The sequence below is a fragment of the Chiloscyllium punctatum genome, chromosome 22, assembly GCF_047496795.1.
Source record: "Chiloscyllium punctatum isolate Juve2018m chromosome 22, sChiPun1.3, whole genome shotgun sequence".
In the NCBI taxonomy this organism is placed as follows: Eukaryota; Metazoa; Chordata; class Chondrichthyes; order Orectolobiformes; family Hemiscylliidae; genus Chiloscyllium; species Chiloscyllium punctatum.
In genome coordinates this window covers 62,291,698-62,307,970 of record NC_092760.1, presented here as the reverse complement: position 1 = coordinate 62,307,970, position 16,273 = coordinate 62,291,698, and the positions used below count along the sequence as shown (strand labels likewise).

The following is a 16,273-nucleotide window of genomic DNA, read 5'->3' as shown; positions in this document are numbered from 1 at the left end:
CACACACACAACAGCGACACACACACACACACAAGCGAGACACACACACACACACACAACAGCGAGACACACACACACACCAGCGAGACACACACACACACACCAGCGAGACACACACACACACACCAGCGAGACACACACACACACACACACCAGCGAGACACACACACACACACACCAGCGAGACACACACACACACACACAACAGCGAGACACACACACACACACACACAACAGCGGGACACACACACACACCAGCGAGACACACACACACACACACCAGCGAGACACACACACACACACACAAGCGAGACACACACACACACAAGCGAGACACACACACACACAAGCGAGACACACACACACCAGCGAGACACACACACACACACACCAGCGAGACACACACACACACACACCAGCGAGACACACACACACACACACCAGCGAGAGACACACACACACACACCAGCGAGAGACACACACACACACACACCAGCGAGAGACACACACACACACACACCAGCGAGAGACACACACACACACACACACCAGCGAGACACACACACACACACCAGCGAGACACACACACACACACAAGCGAGACACACACACACACACACCAGCGAGACACACACACACACACCAGCGAGACACACACACACACACACAAGCGAGACACACACACACACACCAGCGAGACACACACACACACCAGCGAGACACACACACACACAACAGCGAGACACACACACACACAACAGCGAGACACACACACACACAACAGCGAGACACACACACACACAACAGCGAGACACACACACACACAACAGCGAGACACACACACACACACAACAGCGAGACACACACACACACACAACAGCGAGACACACACACACACACAACAGCGAGACACACACACACACACACCAGCGAGACACACACACACACACCAGCGAGACACACACACACACACACCAGCGAGACACACACACACACACCAGCGAGACACACACACACACACACCAGCGAGACACACACACACACACACAACAGCGAGACACACACACACACACAACAGCGAGACACACACACACACACACAAACAGCGAGACACACACACACACACAACAGCGAGACACACACACACACACACACACACAACAGCGAGACACACACACACACACACAACAGCGAGACACACACACACAAACAGCGAGACACACACACACAACAGCGAGACACACACACACAACAGCGAGACACACACACACACACACACACCAGCGAGACACACACACACACAAGCGAGACACACACACACACAAGCGAGACACACACACACACAAGCGAGACACACACACACACACACCAGCGAGACACACACACACACACACCAGCGAGACACACACACACACACACCAGCGAGACACACACACACACACACCAGCGAGACACACACACACACACACCAGCGAGACACACACACACACAAGCGAGACACACACACACACACACCAGCGAGACACACACACACACACACCAGCGAGACACACACACACACACACCAGCGAGACACACACACACACACACCAGCGAGACACACACACACACACACCAGCGAGACACACACACACACACACCAGCGAGACACACACACACACACACCAGCGAGACACACACACACACACCAGCGAGACACACACACACACACAACAGCGAGACACACACACACACACAACAGCGAGACACACACACACACACACAAAACAGCGAGACACACACACACACACAACAGCGAGACGGACACACACACACACAACAGCGAGACGGACACACACACACACAACAGCGAGACGGACACACACACACACAACAGCGAGACGGACACACACACACACAACAGCGAGACGGACACACACACACACAACAGCGAGACGGGGACACACACACACACACACCAGCGAGACGCACACACACACAACAGCGAGACACACACACACACACACACACACACACAACAGCGAGACACACACACCAGCGAGACACACACACACACCAGCGAGACACACACACACACCAGCGAGACACACACACACACCAGCGAGACACACACACACACACACCAGCGAGACACAAACACACACACACACCAGCGAGACACACACACACACACACAACAGCGAGACACACACACACACACACAACAGCGAGACACACACACACACCAGCGAGACACACACACACACACACACACAACAGCGGGACACACACACACACCAGCGAGACACACACACACACACACCAGCGAGACACACACACACCAGCGAGACACACACACACCAGCGAGACACACACACACACACACCAGCGAGACACACACACACACACACCAGCGAGACACACACACACACACACCAGCGAGACACACACACACACACACCAACCAGCGAGACACACACACACCCACCAGCGAGACACACACACACCCACCAGCGAGACACACACACACCCACCAGCGAGACACACACACACACACACCAGCGAGACACACACACACACACACACCAGCGAGACACACACACACACACACACCAGCGAGACACACACACACACACACCAGCGAGACACACACACACACACACCAGCGAGACACACACACACACACCAGCGAGACACACACACACACACCAGCGAGACACACACACACACACCAGCGAGACACACACACACACACAACAGCGAGACACACACACACACACACCAGCGAGACACACACACACACACAACAGCGAGACACACACACACACACCAGCGAGACACACACACACACACACCAGCGAGACACACACACACACACACCAGCGAGACACACACACACACAAGCGAGACACACACACACACACCAGCGAGACACACACACACACAAGCGAGACACACACACACACAAGCGAGACACACACACACACACACCAGCGAGACACACACACACCCAGCGAGACACACACACACACACACCAGCGAGACACACACACACACACACACCAGCGAGACACACACACACACACACCAGCGAGACACACACACACACCAGCGAGACACACACACACACAACAGCGAGACACACACACACACACAACAGCGAGACACACACACACACACAACAGCGAGACACACACACACACACAACAGCGAGACACACACACACACACAACAGCGAGACACACACACACACACACAACAGCGAGACACACACACACACAACAGCGAGACACACACACACACAACAGCGAGACACACACACACACAACAGCGAGACACACACACACACAAGCGAGACACACACACACACACACAACAGCGAGACACACACACACAACAGCGAGACACACACAAACAGCGAGACACACACACACAACAGCGAGACACACACACACACACACAACAGCGAGACACACACACACACACACACAACAGCGAGACACACACACACACAACAGCGAGACACACACACACACAACAGCGAGACACACACACACACAACAGCGGGACACACACACACACCAGCGAGACACACACACACACACACCAGCGAGACACACACACACCAGCGAGACAGACACACACACACACACACCAGCGAGACACACACACACACACACCAGCGAGACACACACACACACACACCAGCGAGACACACACACACACACACCAACCAGCGAGACACACACACACCCACCAGCGAGACACACACACACCCACCAGCGAGACACACACACACCCACACCAGCGAGACACACACACACACACACACCAGCGAGACACACACACACACACACACCAGCGAGACACACACACACACACCAGCGAGACACACACACACACACCAGCGAGACACACACACACACACCAGCGAGACACACACACACACACCAGCGAGACACACACACACACACCAGCGAGACACACACACACACACAACAGCGAGACACACACACACACACACCAGCGAGACACACACACACACACAACAGCGAGACACACACACACACAACAGCGAGACACACACACACACACACCAGCGAGACACACACACACACACACCAGCGAGACACACACACACACACACCAGCGAGACACACACACACACACACCAGCGAGACACACACACACACACACCAGCGAGACACACACACACACACACCAGCGAGACACACACACACACACACCAGCGAGACACACACACACACACACCAGCGAGACACACACACACCAGCGAGACACACACACACACACACCAGCGAGACACACACACACCAGCGAGACACACACACACACACACCAGCGAGACACACACACACACACACCAGCGAGACACACACACACGCACACCAGCGAGACACACACACACACACACCAGCGAGACACACACACACACCAGCGAGACACACACACACACAACAGCGAGACACACACACACACACAACAGCGAGACACACACACACACACAACAGCGAGACACACACACACACACAACAGCGAGACACACACACACACACAACAGCGAGACACACACACACACACACAACAGCGAGACACACACACACACAACAGCGAGACACACACACACACAACAGCGAGACACACACACACACAAGCGAGACACACACACACACAAGCGAGACACACACACACACACACAACAGCGAGACACACACACACAACAGCGAGACACACACAAACAGCGAGACACACACACAACAGCGAGACACACACACACACACACAACAGCGAGACACACACACACACACACAACAGCGAGACACACACACACACACACACACAACAGCGAGACACACACACACACAACAGCGAGACACACACACACACACAAGAGCGAGACACACACACACACACACAACAGCGAGACACACACACACACACACAACAGCGAGACACACACACACACAACAGCGAGACACACACACACACAACAGCGAGACACACACACACACAACAGCGAGACACACACGCACACAACAGCGAGACACACGCACACAACAGCGAGACACACGCACACAACAGCGAGACACACGCACACAACAGCGAGACACACGCACACAACAGCGAGACACACGCACACAACAGCGAGACACACGCACACAACAGCGAGACACACACACACACAACAGCGAGACACACACACACACAACAGCGAGACACACACACACACAACAGCGAGACACACACACACACAACAGCGAGACACACACACACACAACAGCGAGACACACACACACACAACAGCGAGACACACACACACACAACAGCGAGACACACACACACACAACAGCGAGACACACACACACACAACAGCGAGACACACACACACACAACAGCGAGACACACACACACACAACAGCGAGACACACACACACACAACAGCGAGACACACACACACACAACAGCGAGACACACACACACACAACAGCGAGACACACACACACACAACAGCGAGACACACACACACACAACAGCGAGACACACACACACACAACAGCGAGACACACACACACACAACAGCGAGACACACACACACACAACAGCGAGACACACACACACACAACAGCGAGACACACACACACACAACAGCGAGACACACACACACACAACAGCGAGACACACACACACACAACAGCGAGACACACACACACACAACAGCGAGACACACACACACACAACAGCGAGACGCACACACACACAACAGCGAGACGCACACACACACAACAGCGAGACGCACACACACACAACAGCGAGACACACACACAGACAACAGCGAGACGGACACACAACAGCGAGACGGACACACAACAGCGAGACGGACACACAACAGCGAGACGGACACACACACACATACACACACACACACACAACAGCGAGACACACACACAACAGCGAGACGGATACACACACACACACACAACAGCGAGACACACACACAACAGCGAGACGGATACACACACACACACACAACAGCGAGACACACACACAACAGCGAGACGGATACACACACACACACAACAGCGAGACGGCCACACACACACACACAACAGCGAGACGGCCACACACACACACAACAGCGAGACGGCCACACACACACACAACAGCGAGACGGCCACACACACACACAACAGCGAGACGGCCACACACACACACAACAGCGAGACGGCCACACACACACACAACAGCGAGACGGCCATACACACACACAACAGCGAGACGGCCACACACACACACAACAGCGAGACGGCCACACACACACACAACAGCGAGACGGCCACACACACACACACAACAGCGAGACGGCCACACACACACACAACAGCGAGACGGCCACACACACACACAACAGCGAGACGGCCACACACACACACAACAGCGAGACGGCCACACACACACACAACAGCGAGACGGCCACACACACACACAACAGCGAGACGGCCACACACACACACACAACAGCGAGACGGCCACACACACACACAACAGCGAGACGGCCACACACACACACAACAGCGAGACGGACACACACACACACACAGTCACACACACAGTGAGACACAGACATACACAGTGAGACAGACAGGCACACAGTGAGACATAGACACGTACACACAGACACGCACGCACAGCAAGACACAGATTCACAGACATACACAGTGAGACACACACACACACACAGACATACACAGCGAGACACACACACAGACATACACAGCGAGACACACACACAGACATACACAGCGAGACACACACACAGAGACATACACAGCGAGACACACACACACACACAGACGTACACAGCAAGACACACACACACACAGACATACACAGCAAGACACACACACACACAGACATACACAGCAAGACACACACACACACAGACATACACAGCAAGACACACACATTCACGGACATACACACAAATATATACAGCGAGACGGACACACACAGACATACAAAGCGGACAGAGACACACACACACACACACAGCGAGACGGACACACATACACAGTGAGACACAGACACACACACCAACACAGACTGACACAGACACACACAGTGAGACATGGATACGCACACACAGCGACACACAGACACACACAGCGAGACACAGACCTATACAGCGAGACACAGACAGAGTCATACACCAAGAGACACAGACACACATACACAGCCAGACAGACACACACACGTAGCGAGACAGACACATAGCCACTTTTACACACACTTCTAAATACACACACAGTGAGACACAGAGACAGCGAGGCAGACACACACACTCAGCAAGGCACAGATACACACATACACACACTAATCTCACTCGCTCTGTCCTTATGCTTGTATTTTTCACTCACTTTGTGGGTCTGTGTGTGTATCATCTCAAAACATCTGAAATGGAAGGAGTAAGTAATATGGCCCCTTGAGCATTCTCAACCATTCAGGAAGATCATGGCTTTTTCATACATCAAGTACAAGGTAATATTCCTTACTCCCCTTGTCAATCACTTTTGTAACAGAGTGACTACTCCCCAAAATAAGAACAACTTATTGTACCTTATGACCAAAGCACTTCAGAGCCAATTAAATAATTTTAAAGAGATTTTGGCTTGGAGAAAATGCAACAGCAAGCTCCTACAAACAGCAATGTGATGACATAGGTTTTTTTATTTGAGGGATAAACATTTGTCAGGTCATTGGGAACAGCTTCCCTGACTTTCAGATGAAACATTCAATCGAGGCTTCTTCTACCTTCCAAACAGGAGGTAACAATGACCCGCTTCCCAGACTTTGGACCCCAATGAAGAACACAAACCTTTCTTTCCATCGTTAGCAACTTCACAACAGCAACATTGGTGGGGAGGCATTCAAAACATAAAACAAAGAACAATATGAAATCTAATGTAGCAATGAAACCTACTGGCATTCAGAAGCTCGAGGCCTAACGCCAACTGCTGTTTACCATCTTTACTACTTAATAATTACCCAGTTAGAGACCACCGTTAGCAATCGATCTTTATAATCGTTTACCTACCACACAAACTCCTTTCAATTTCAAACTCCTCACAGTCAGTCAGCTCCCATCCCATCTTCCCAGACTAATTTTGGATCAAGAGTTTAGAGGTTAACGAGCTGTTCTAATCCCCCACCCTCCTCCGAGGAAGTTTTATTTTGCAAATGGACACCATTTACTGTCTTCAAAGATAACGTTCTAAAAATGATCACGGGCTTGTATTTAATTAACTGCAACATCTCAAGAACGCCAAACCACTATATACCAACGTTAGATGTCACTGCCTGATAGAAGGATTAATATTTAAGGCTTCCCCTCCTCCTCCTCCCCACCCCAAAACCATAACTGTACTGAATTCGGACAAAAAAGCTAAACATACAAAAAAATCAAAAGTGACCTCAAAGTCTTTTAAGGGGAAGCCAGTTAACGTATTAACTCAATATGTGGAGAATGATAACTTTAAGCAATGTTAATACAACCATAATTTATGAATTCAAATACTTTGAACAGAACAATTATATCAATTGTATCAAGTGATTACAAGAAATACAGAAATATAAGTTCAACTTTCAGCCTTTCAAGTCTTCTGCCATTTATCACATAGTAAGGCCCTTCAGCATCTTGAACCTGTACTTCAGTGGAATTAGATCTTGGTTGATCTGTATCTTAACTCCATCTACCTGCCCTCATTCCATAATCCTTAATAGTTTTGTCTTGCAGCAATCTATCAGTCATGGTTTTGAAGTTTTCAATGGAGCCCCATGTTCAGCAACATTGAGGGTGAGAATTCCAAATTAGAAACACCATAAAATATTAGTGTCACATTCAGTCATGCACCTGCACTTCATTCAACAGGCAAAATACTAATCTTGACCAAATTTTGGATTTTACTAACAATCTGACCAGTGACAACTTGCATTTATATAACACAACAGTTGTAGGAGCAAAAGGTTGCAATCTTGTATAAGAAAACCTGACAGTAATTCTATGAATTGGAGGCACATTTCCTTCACCGTTAGTCTAATGACAGCATCTTACCTTGGGGGTTGGGGGGGGAGGGGGAGATTGGTGGGGGGGGGTGGAGGGAGCAGTGAACATGGTCAAAAACAAAATATGTACAAACTAGTAGCTTTTAATCAATAGAAACGCAATCTTGTAAACAGTTTTTACAGCTCAATTTTTTCCTCCCTCAAATCTTATCAGGATTGTTAAAAATTTATTGTCTGGCTGTGAACAATGGGGCACCCCCACCCCCTAAAACAAACCTGAGGTGCCTTGGAAAGTTAGTCACATTTGTTCTTCTTGAACAGCTGGTAGCAGTTTCATACAACACAGCGAAGTTAAAAATCATTCTCTTTGGTGTGGGTCTACAGTCACAAAGGCCCAGGCTAGAAACAGGACTATGCTCTCCTGCCTTCAAAATGGTGTTGAATTGATTTGTTTTCAATAAAATATTCTGAGAGTATCATTTTCAGCTTTCAATTTACATTTCTTTTTCCAAGGAATTCTGGAATCTCACTGTCATTGAATTAATAATGAAAATCCCACAAATTACTAAAGCACTAACGTAAATCTAAGTACATTTAACATAAATTAAAACACAGCAATTGGTCATTCACTGAACAAAAAAACCAATTTAAGTCCACTTTTCCCCTTGATTACAATAAAATCAAGTGCCTGTTGCTTACACCTCTACAATAAAACAAGTCTCAATTACAATCCATACCCCCCACATCCTCCTTCAACAAACAGATTTAATTCTCACCATCTTGCCATGTCAGAAGTTAAAAAGCAAATTTGTTTACTGTGGTAATGATCATGAAACAGTATAAAAGGGAAGCATTAACAGGACATTTTTAAAAAAAAGATCTGCAGGAAATCCTTCCAAACAAAAGGCACAGAGTTTTCAATTAGCAAAAACAATGCAAATTCTGGATTTTCCAGACCACATAAGTAGATCTACTTAAAGAGAATGCAGATTTCATTTTTCTTTTAAAAAAGAATGTCTACACGTTTTGTTTTACAGTTTATAATTCAGATTCAACTATTACAATGACATTAAACAAAATTCCTAGAGATTGCTCATTTAGACAGGAATCTTCTCAGATACCAAATTTTAATAAACATTGTTTAGATGGCTCTCTACAACAGAATGTTGGACATGTCAAACCTATTCTGTTCAGTTGCAGGAGGCTTTAATAAATCAACGTATTATGGGCAATAAACTGTGAGCACCGTAGCCCCAAGTCACAGAACAAACACACAATGCCGTTTATAAGGCAGCTTGCTGTCAATATGAAACTTGATACAGTGTAGATTCAGCTCTGGATACTCTGATTACAGCCCAGTTTGCAAAAAAAGGTAGAGTTTTGTTTTTCTAACCTGCCAATTCAACTTGTGTTGCATTGAAGTGTTTTGCTTGATACACAACAGGCAGATTTTGGTGTTGTTGGCGAGTTGTGAATTTTAGTTACCATGGATCTCGTACAAGTTCCTCTACTACTGCAGGGTCTTTTGGAATCAAACTGGAGTGCACCAGGGCTTGAAATTAGGCTGCCAGAACCACAAGTTGAGAGAGGCACTGGTCCATAGCAAGAAACAGTGGCCCTGTGTTATAGAGTCATCTTTCACACACATTAAAGGCAGTTTGCAAAGAGAATCCAGCAAAAGACATTTCATGCATGTGAAAGCACAAAGCAACATGCACAGATTGCTGTCAAGATGAATTCATTGGTCTGCTGGGCCAGTCAGTGATCCCCACTGCTAGATTCATGGGCCATGATCCAATCCTGCAACCTCTGGTTCAATATCTGTGATGTGACTAACACACCACTGACATTAGAAGCATCATCTGGAATGCACCATCTTAAAAGGGAGCTGGAAGCAGAGTCAATTGTAACTTACAAATGGGAATTAGATAAATTGCAAGGCATGAAAATAAAAGATTCCCAGGGTTTTTGGGCAAGGTAGTTAAGGATTAAGGAATAGTCCATGCAAGAAGGTGGCACAGTGGCTCAGTAGTTGGCACTGCTGCCTCACAGCGCCAGGGACCTGGGTTCAATTCCAGCCTCGGGCAACCGTGTGGAGTTTGCACATTCTCCCTGTGTTTCAGTGGATTTCCTCTGGGTGCTCTGGTTTCCTCCCAAAGTCCAAAGATGTGCAGGTTAGGTGAATTGGCCATGCTAAATTGCCCATGGTGTGAGATGCATTAGTCAGGGGCAAATATAGGGAAGGGGAATGGGTCTGAGTGGGTTACTCCTCAGAAAGTCAGGGTGGACTTGTTGATCTGAAGAGCCTGTTTCCATACGAAAGGGAATCTAACCTAAAGTGCCAACACAATCATGATATCACAATGGTTTCTACCTTTGCTGCGACAATAGAGAACACGATCCAATCACTGGGCTGAAGAGGTGGATATTGGCAGCAGAAATCCTCAAATGCAGTTAAAAGATGTTTCAATACTGGGACAAAACGAAACCTCTAATCTGATCACATATAGATTCAGCTCCCATTCCAACTTAGATTTTCTGAGTAATTTAGCACCTATCTGAAGTTGATTGGGTCACTTTTTCTCCCCCATTTTCTCTGAAGAGTCTAGAACAAGGAGGCATGCCTTAAAGTTAGAGCTAGGTCATTCAGAAAAGTAATTAACAAGGCTAATGGAATATTGGTCTTTATCTCAAGGGGACTGTAAAGCAAATGGTGGAAGTTGGATTACAGTTCTATCCACATCTAGTCTACTCCCATTGTACTGTGTTTACTTCTGTGCACCACACTCTGCAAAGCTACACTGGATGTGTGTGTGTGTGGGGGGGGGGGGGGGGGGGGGGGGGGGGGGGGTACTGATTCACTAGAATGATACTGGTCTTAAAAGGGTTAAATTCTAAGGTCCAGCTGCATAATGTAGGTTGTATTTCCTTTGTTACAATTAAGGGAAAGTCAAACTGCTGTTTATAAAATTGTTTAAGGGAAACAATTGCTTGGCGGTGGGGGTGCGGAATAGTTGTCAAAAAGAGAGAGAGAGAGAAACTATTACACCTATTTCAAAAGCCCAAACAAGGGGACGTTACGCCAAAACTACAACATGGCCATCAGAAATAATGTCAGGAAGCACTTATTAAGAAAAAATGTAGTGGAAATCAGGAACTCTCCTGTCCAAACAATAAGCTTGGGGGTCAACCGAAAACCAAACAACTGAGATTGGTAGACTTTGGCAAAGGGGGTTAAGAAATATGAAATTTAAAAAGTGATCAAACATAGTTAAGTTACAGGTCAGCCATGATCTAACTGAATGGTGGAACAGACCTCAGAGGGCTGAATGGTCTCTTCCTATTTCGGTGATAAGTAATCAAATGAAGTATGCAACCGGTGTCCAATTTGAGCAGTATTGATGATGACAGTCCATTGTAAATAATCTCCCTTATAATTAATTACATGCCTGAGTGGGCACAGTAGCCTTTGGAAAACATGAAGAGATGGCACTACTCTGTGGAGTGACCAAGCAGAAAGGTAAAGAATGAGAATAAGACATCTAGAAATCAGGTCTTAAAACCAGCATCTGTACGTCAAAATGAGGAAGCTAATTTACAGTCAAAATGCAAAAATATCACTCACTGAATCCCATAAAAATAATGATTAAAAATAGAGGTTAATTTATGATTTTTCTCTAAAAATCTATAAATTTAGAACTACTTAAATGGCAATGAAATGTCCTACTTTTTGAAACCTTTTAAAGCTTAAGGATGGCATTACAAGTATTCAATAAAATTAAACAAAATAAAGATTCTGAATTCAAGAAAAAAGGCATTTCACATTGTTTCCCAACATCTCCATTATTTTAAGAATCTTGGCATCTAAATACCAAACAGGCTAATAAACTGGATTGTTCAGAGTCGCATACTTATGAAACAGAGAATTCATTTTGTTTTCCGATAAGCAGGAATTCTGATTCTTAACACCACTACTTAAAACTATTCTTCGGGACTAGAATCACATGCAACTCCCCTACGTAAGATACACTTCCTTCAACTTTTATCATGCTCCAAGATAATGACTGCAAGAAGTTCAGTCATTTATATAAAACATGGAACTATTCCACAATCAGCCATTCAAAACCCAGACACACAACACTATGGTTACTGACACTGGCACGGACAATGTCTGAACTCCATTTTAAAGTTCATTAATTCTTGGCTCCTTGCTCTCAAGTTGAGGGGAAAATCAATTTGTGAATTAAGCAAAATATCCACCAGAAGGGTAAGAAATATTAAAAGGAGAGAGAAAGAAAAAAGAGACAAAGGAAAATTGAAAGAGAGAGAAAGGAAAAGAGAAAAGCTTGAAAAATAGAGACAGGGATACAGGGAGAAAGGGGTGATGGAATGAGAGAGCAAGTGATAAAAATATGAGAAAAAATATAACGTCTCCAGTCTTCTGAAGTTTAATTATAATTTTGAACATCCTGTAGTTACTGCATGATTGCAGCCTGGCAACTAACTGCAACAATGCATCATTTTTTGGAAATATTTAAGAGACTTTTAATCCATGAAGTAACAATTTCCTGCTACCAAAACTGTATCAACATTTAGCTTCACTCTATGTCTTGGGATGAGTTACAATACAAAACAGACACAGAAACAAAACTCAGGCGATTTTAAGGATAAAAAACATTACTCATAACTCAAGCAGAGTTTCATGCATATCCTAAAGACCATCTGAAGTCTGGTGTTCAGTTCTCCAAGCCTTCATCCAACCAAGTTACCAATTTCTGAAAACGTGCTGGCGTTGAGAAATGTGCTTCCCAATTCCCCAGACAGACCCTTAAACCATGGCTGACACATTTAGATCACGACTCCGGGTTGCCACACTTTCCAACACTGCCATAACCAGAAATGCTCGGTTCCAAAGCAATCAATTTCAATTAAAAAAAAACTTCATACAAGTACAATCATTGACCATCCTCATTCAACTGCAGCCCGTTTACTATACTAAATTATTTAACAATCCTCTAGAGGCTACAAAATGATCAAAAGCATTTACAGTAGAGTCAGACAATCAATTTAACCTCTTTTGTTTAAAAAAAACAAGAAGCGTAAACAATCTCGATCTAGAGAAAGATAGTTTTTTTAATTTAAGAACATGTACTTTCTTCAATGTAGTACTGCTAAACCATAATTAAGTTCTGCACAATCACCTCCATCCGCCCCCCCCCCCCCGACCCAGTCCACATACCACAATGGTATTTTTCAAACTAGGCAGCCCTGAAAGAAGCTAACATTTAAACAGAGAAACGTGTAAAATTATAGAAAAGTGCAGGGCTGAGATTTTTAAGAGATGCGCGTGTGAATGCACTTTGTGGAAAAATCACTGCACCCCTTACGTCAGAATCTAAGCAAATATTTGTCGTATGCGTTAAGAAAGCGAGAGAGAAATGGCTAGAGGAATTGAACTACTTACTCAGAGAGAGAGAGACAGGGAAAGAGGAAAGCTCTCGAGTTTTCCTGGGATTTGCAACAAGTCGGCGGTGAGGCAGAGCTAAACAGACCAGGCCAGGCAGTGAACACTCTCCCTCTCTCCCACCCCCCACACAACAAGAAATCTTCAGCTCCGCCGCTCCTTCTTCCCTCTTTCTTCCCCCTGCACCAGGAATAGAAGAAAAAAAGACACGAAATTCCGACTTTCAATTCGCATTTTTTTTTTTTACTTTCAGTACCAAAACATCAGGAGAGCGGAGGGAATAAAAACATACACAAAAATCTACACACATTTAAAATAATGTACACCCTTCTCGCCGGTAAATAACTACTTTGCTTATTTATTTATTTATTGCAAACGAAAGAAACAAAAAAATCTCTCCCCCTCTAAAGACTTGCGTCCGGAAGTTCTGCTTTAGAGAGAGAGAGAGAGAGCGAGCGAGCGAGCGAGCGAGAGAGGGGGAAAAAATGTTAAAAATGTCAAAGATTTTTTTTGCGCCAGATTTGCCTGGGCGCGGGGAGCGGGCTGCAGCCCAAATCCAGAGCAAACACTCCCTCAAATTCTTTTATTTGCAAAGCAAATCAATCGCTCCGAAAATTCTTTTCCTCGTTTTTTTTTCCCACACATCCAGAAGTATCAATTATATTTTGCTTGTTGCAAAAATTAGATACATTATTACTAAAAATAGATACATTGTTTCAAACAAAAATGATACAAACTCACCTCAGGATATTTTTTAAAAGCTCTTAAAAATGCATAAAAAATATTAATTTTTTTTTAGAAAAAGAAAAGTTAGGTAACTTGCTGTTGAGGGGGGTGTAATTTTTTTTTGTTGGGGTGTGTTTTTTTTATTGCAGTGAGTTGCAGAGCTGGTGAACGGCACAGCACTCGCAAGAATTCCAGGAATGAGAACTGGAATGAAATGAACGCGAATTCGAGTCTGCGCACTGCCCGACCCATCCGGGCGGGGGTAAGGGGGGAGGAGGGGAAGGTACGTCATCACCTCTTGGGCTGGGGATGGGGAGAAGAGGGTAAACAGGCACAAGGGCGCATGTGCCGAGGGGCGGGAAATGCCTTCTGGGATTCGTAGTCCCACGTATGCGCTCACACAGTGTGGTGGAAAGGATTTTGCATTTGTATAGCGCCCTTCAAGACCTCAGGCGATCCCAAGACTGCTCAGAGCCAGCGAAAGTCAGAAGTCACATGACACCAGGTGATAGTCCAACAGGTTTAGTTGAAATCACTCAAGCTTTCGGAGCATAGCCCCTTCAACCGTTGACTTCTGACTTTGATGTCAAGGAGAACGGTGTTGGACTGGGGTGGACAAAGTCATAAGTTAAAAATCACACAACACCAGGTTTTATCCAACAGGTTTATTGGAAATCACAAGCTTCTTTGTCAGGTTCAGTCCAGTTCAACATTGGCACCTCCACATCATGTTTGTAGGAAACCTGGCAGTTACCTCCCACATTGTTTGCATTTTAATAGTGCTTTTCATGGACAGTGGATGTCTCAAAGCACACCTACAGCCAATTAAGTAATTTAAACTGCAGAAACTGTCGTAACACAAGAATCGAGGCAGCCAATTTGCACACCGCTCACTTCAACAAACAGCAAAGCAGAAATGATAAGATTTTTGTGTGTGTGTGATATTAATTGTGGGTTAAATGTTAGCCAGAATCCCTGGCCTTTTGCTCACAATCTTCTTTGAAATACTGATGATGAAATACT

General features: G+C 46.1%; 1 protein-coding gene across 4 annotated transcripts in view; it reads right to left on the bottom strand.

Annotated features, from left to right (window-relative positions):
* The window catches only part of LOC140493720 (transcriptional enhancer factor TEF-1), a 385,077-nt gene extending 369,614 nt beyond the window's left edge, over nucleotides 1-15,463 (bottom strand). For all 4 annotated transcript variants that reach the window (XM_072592496.1, XM_072592498.1, XM_072592495.1 and 1 more), the window contains exons 1-2: nucleotides 15,266-15,463; nucleotides 14,525-14,704 (exon numbers count right to left, since the gene is read on the bottom strand). The gene's annotated coding sequence lies outside the window, so the exon portion shown is untranslated. The remainder of the gene's footprint in view (nucleotides 1-14,524; nucleotides 14,705-15,265) is intronic.
* Between the last annotated feature and the right edge of the window lie 810 nt (nucleotides 15,464-16,273).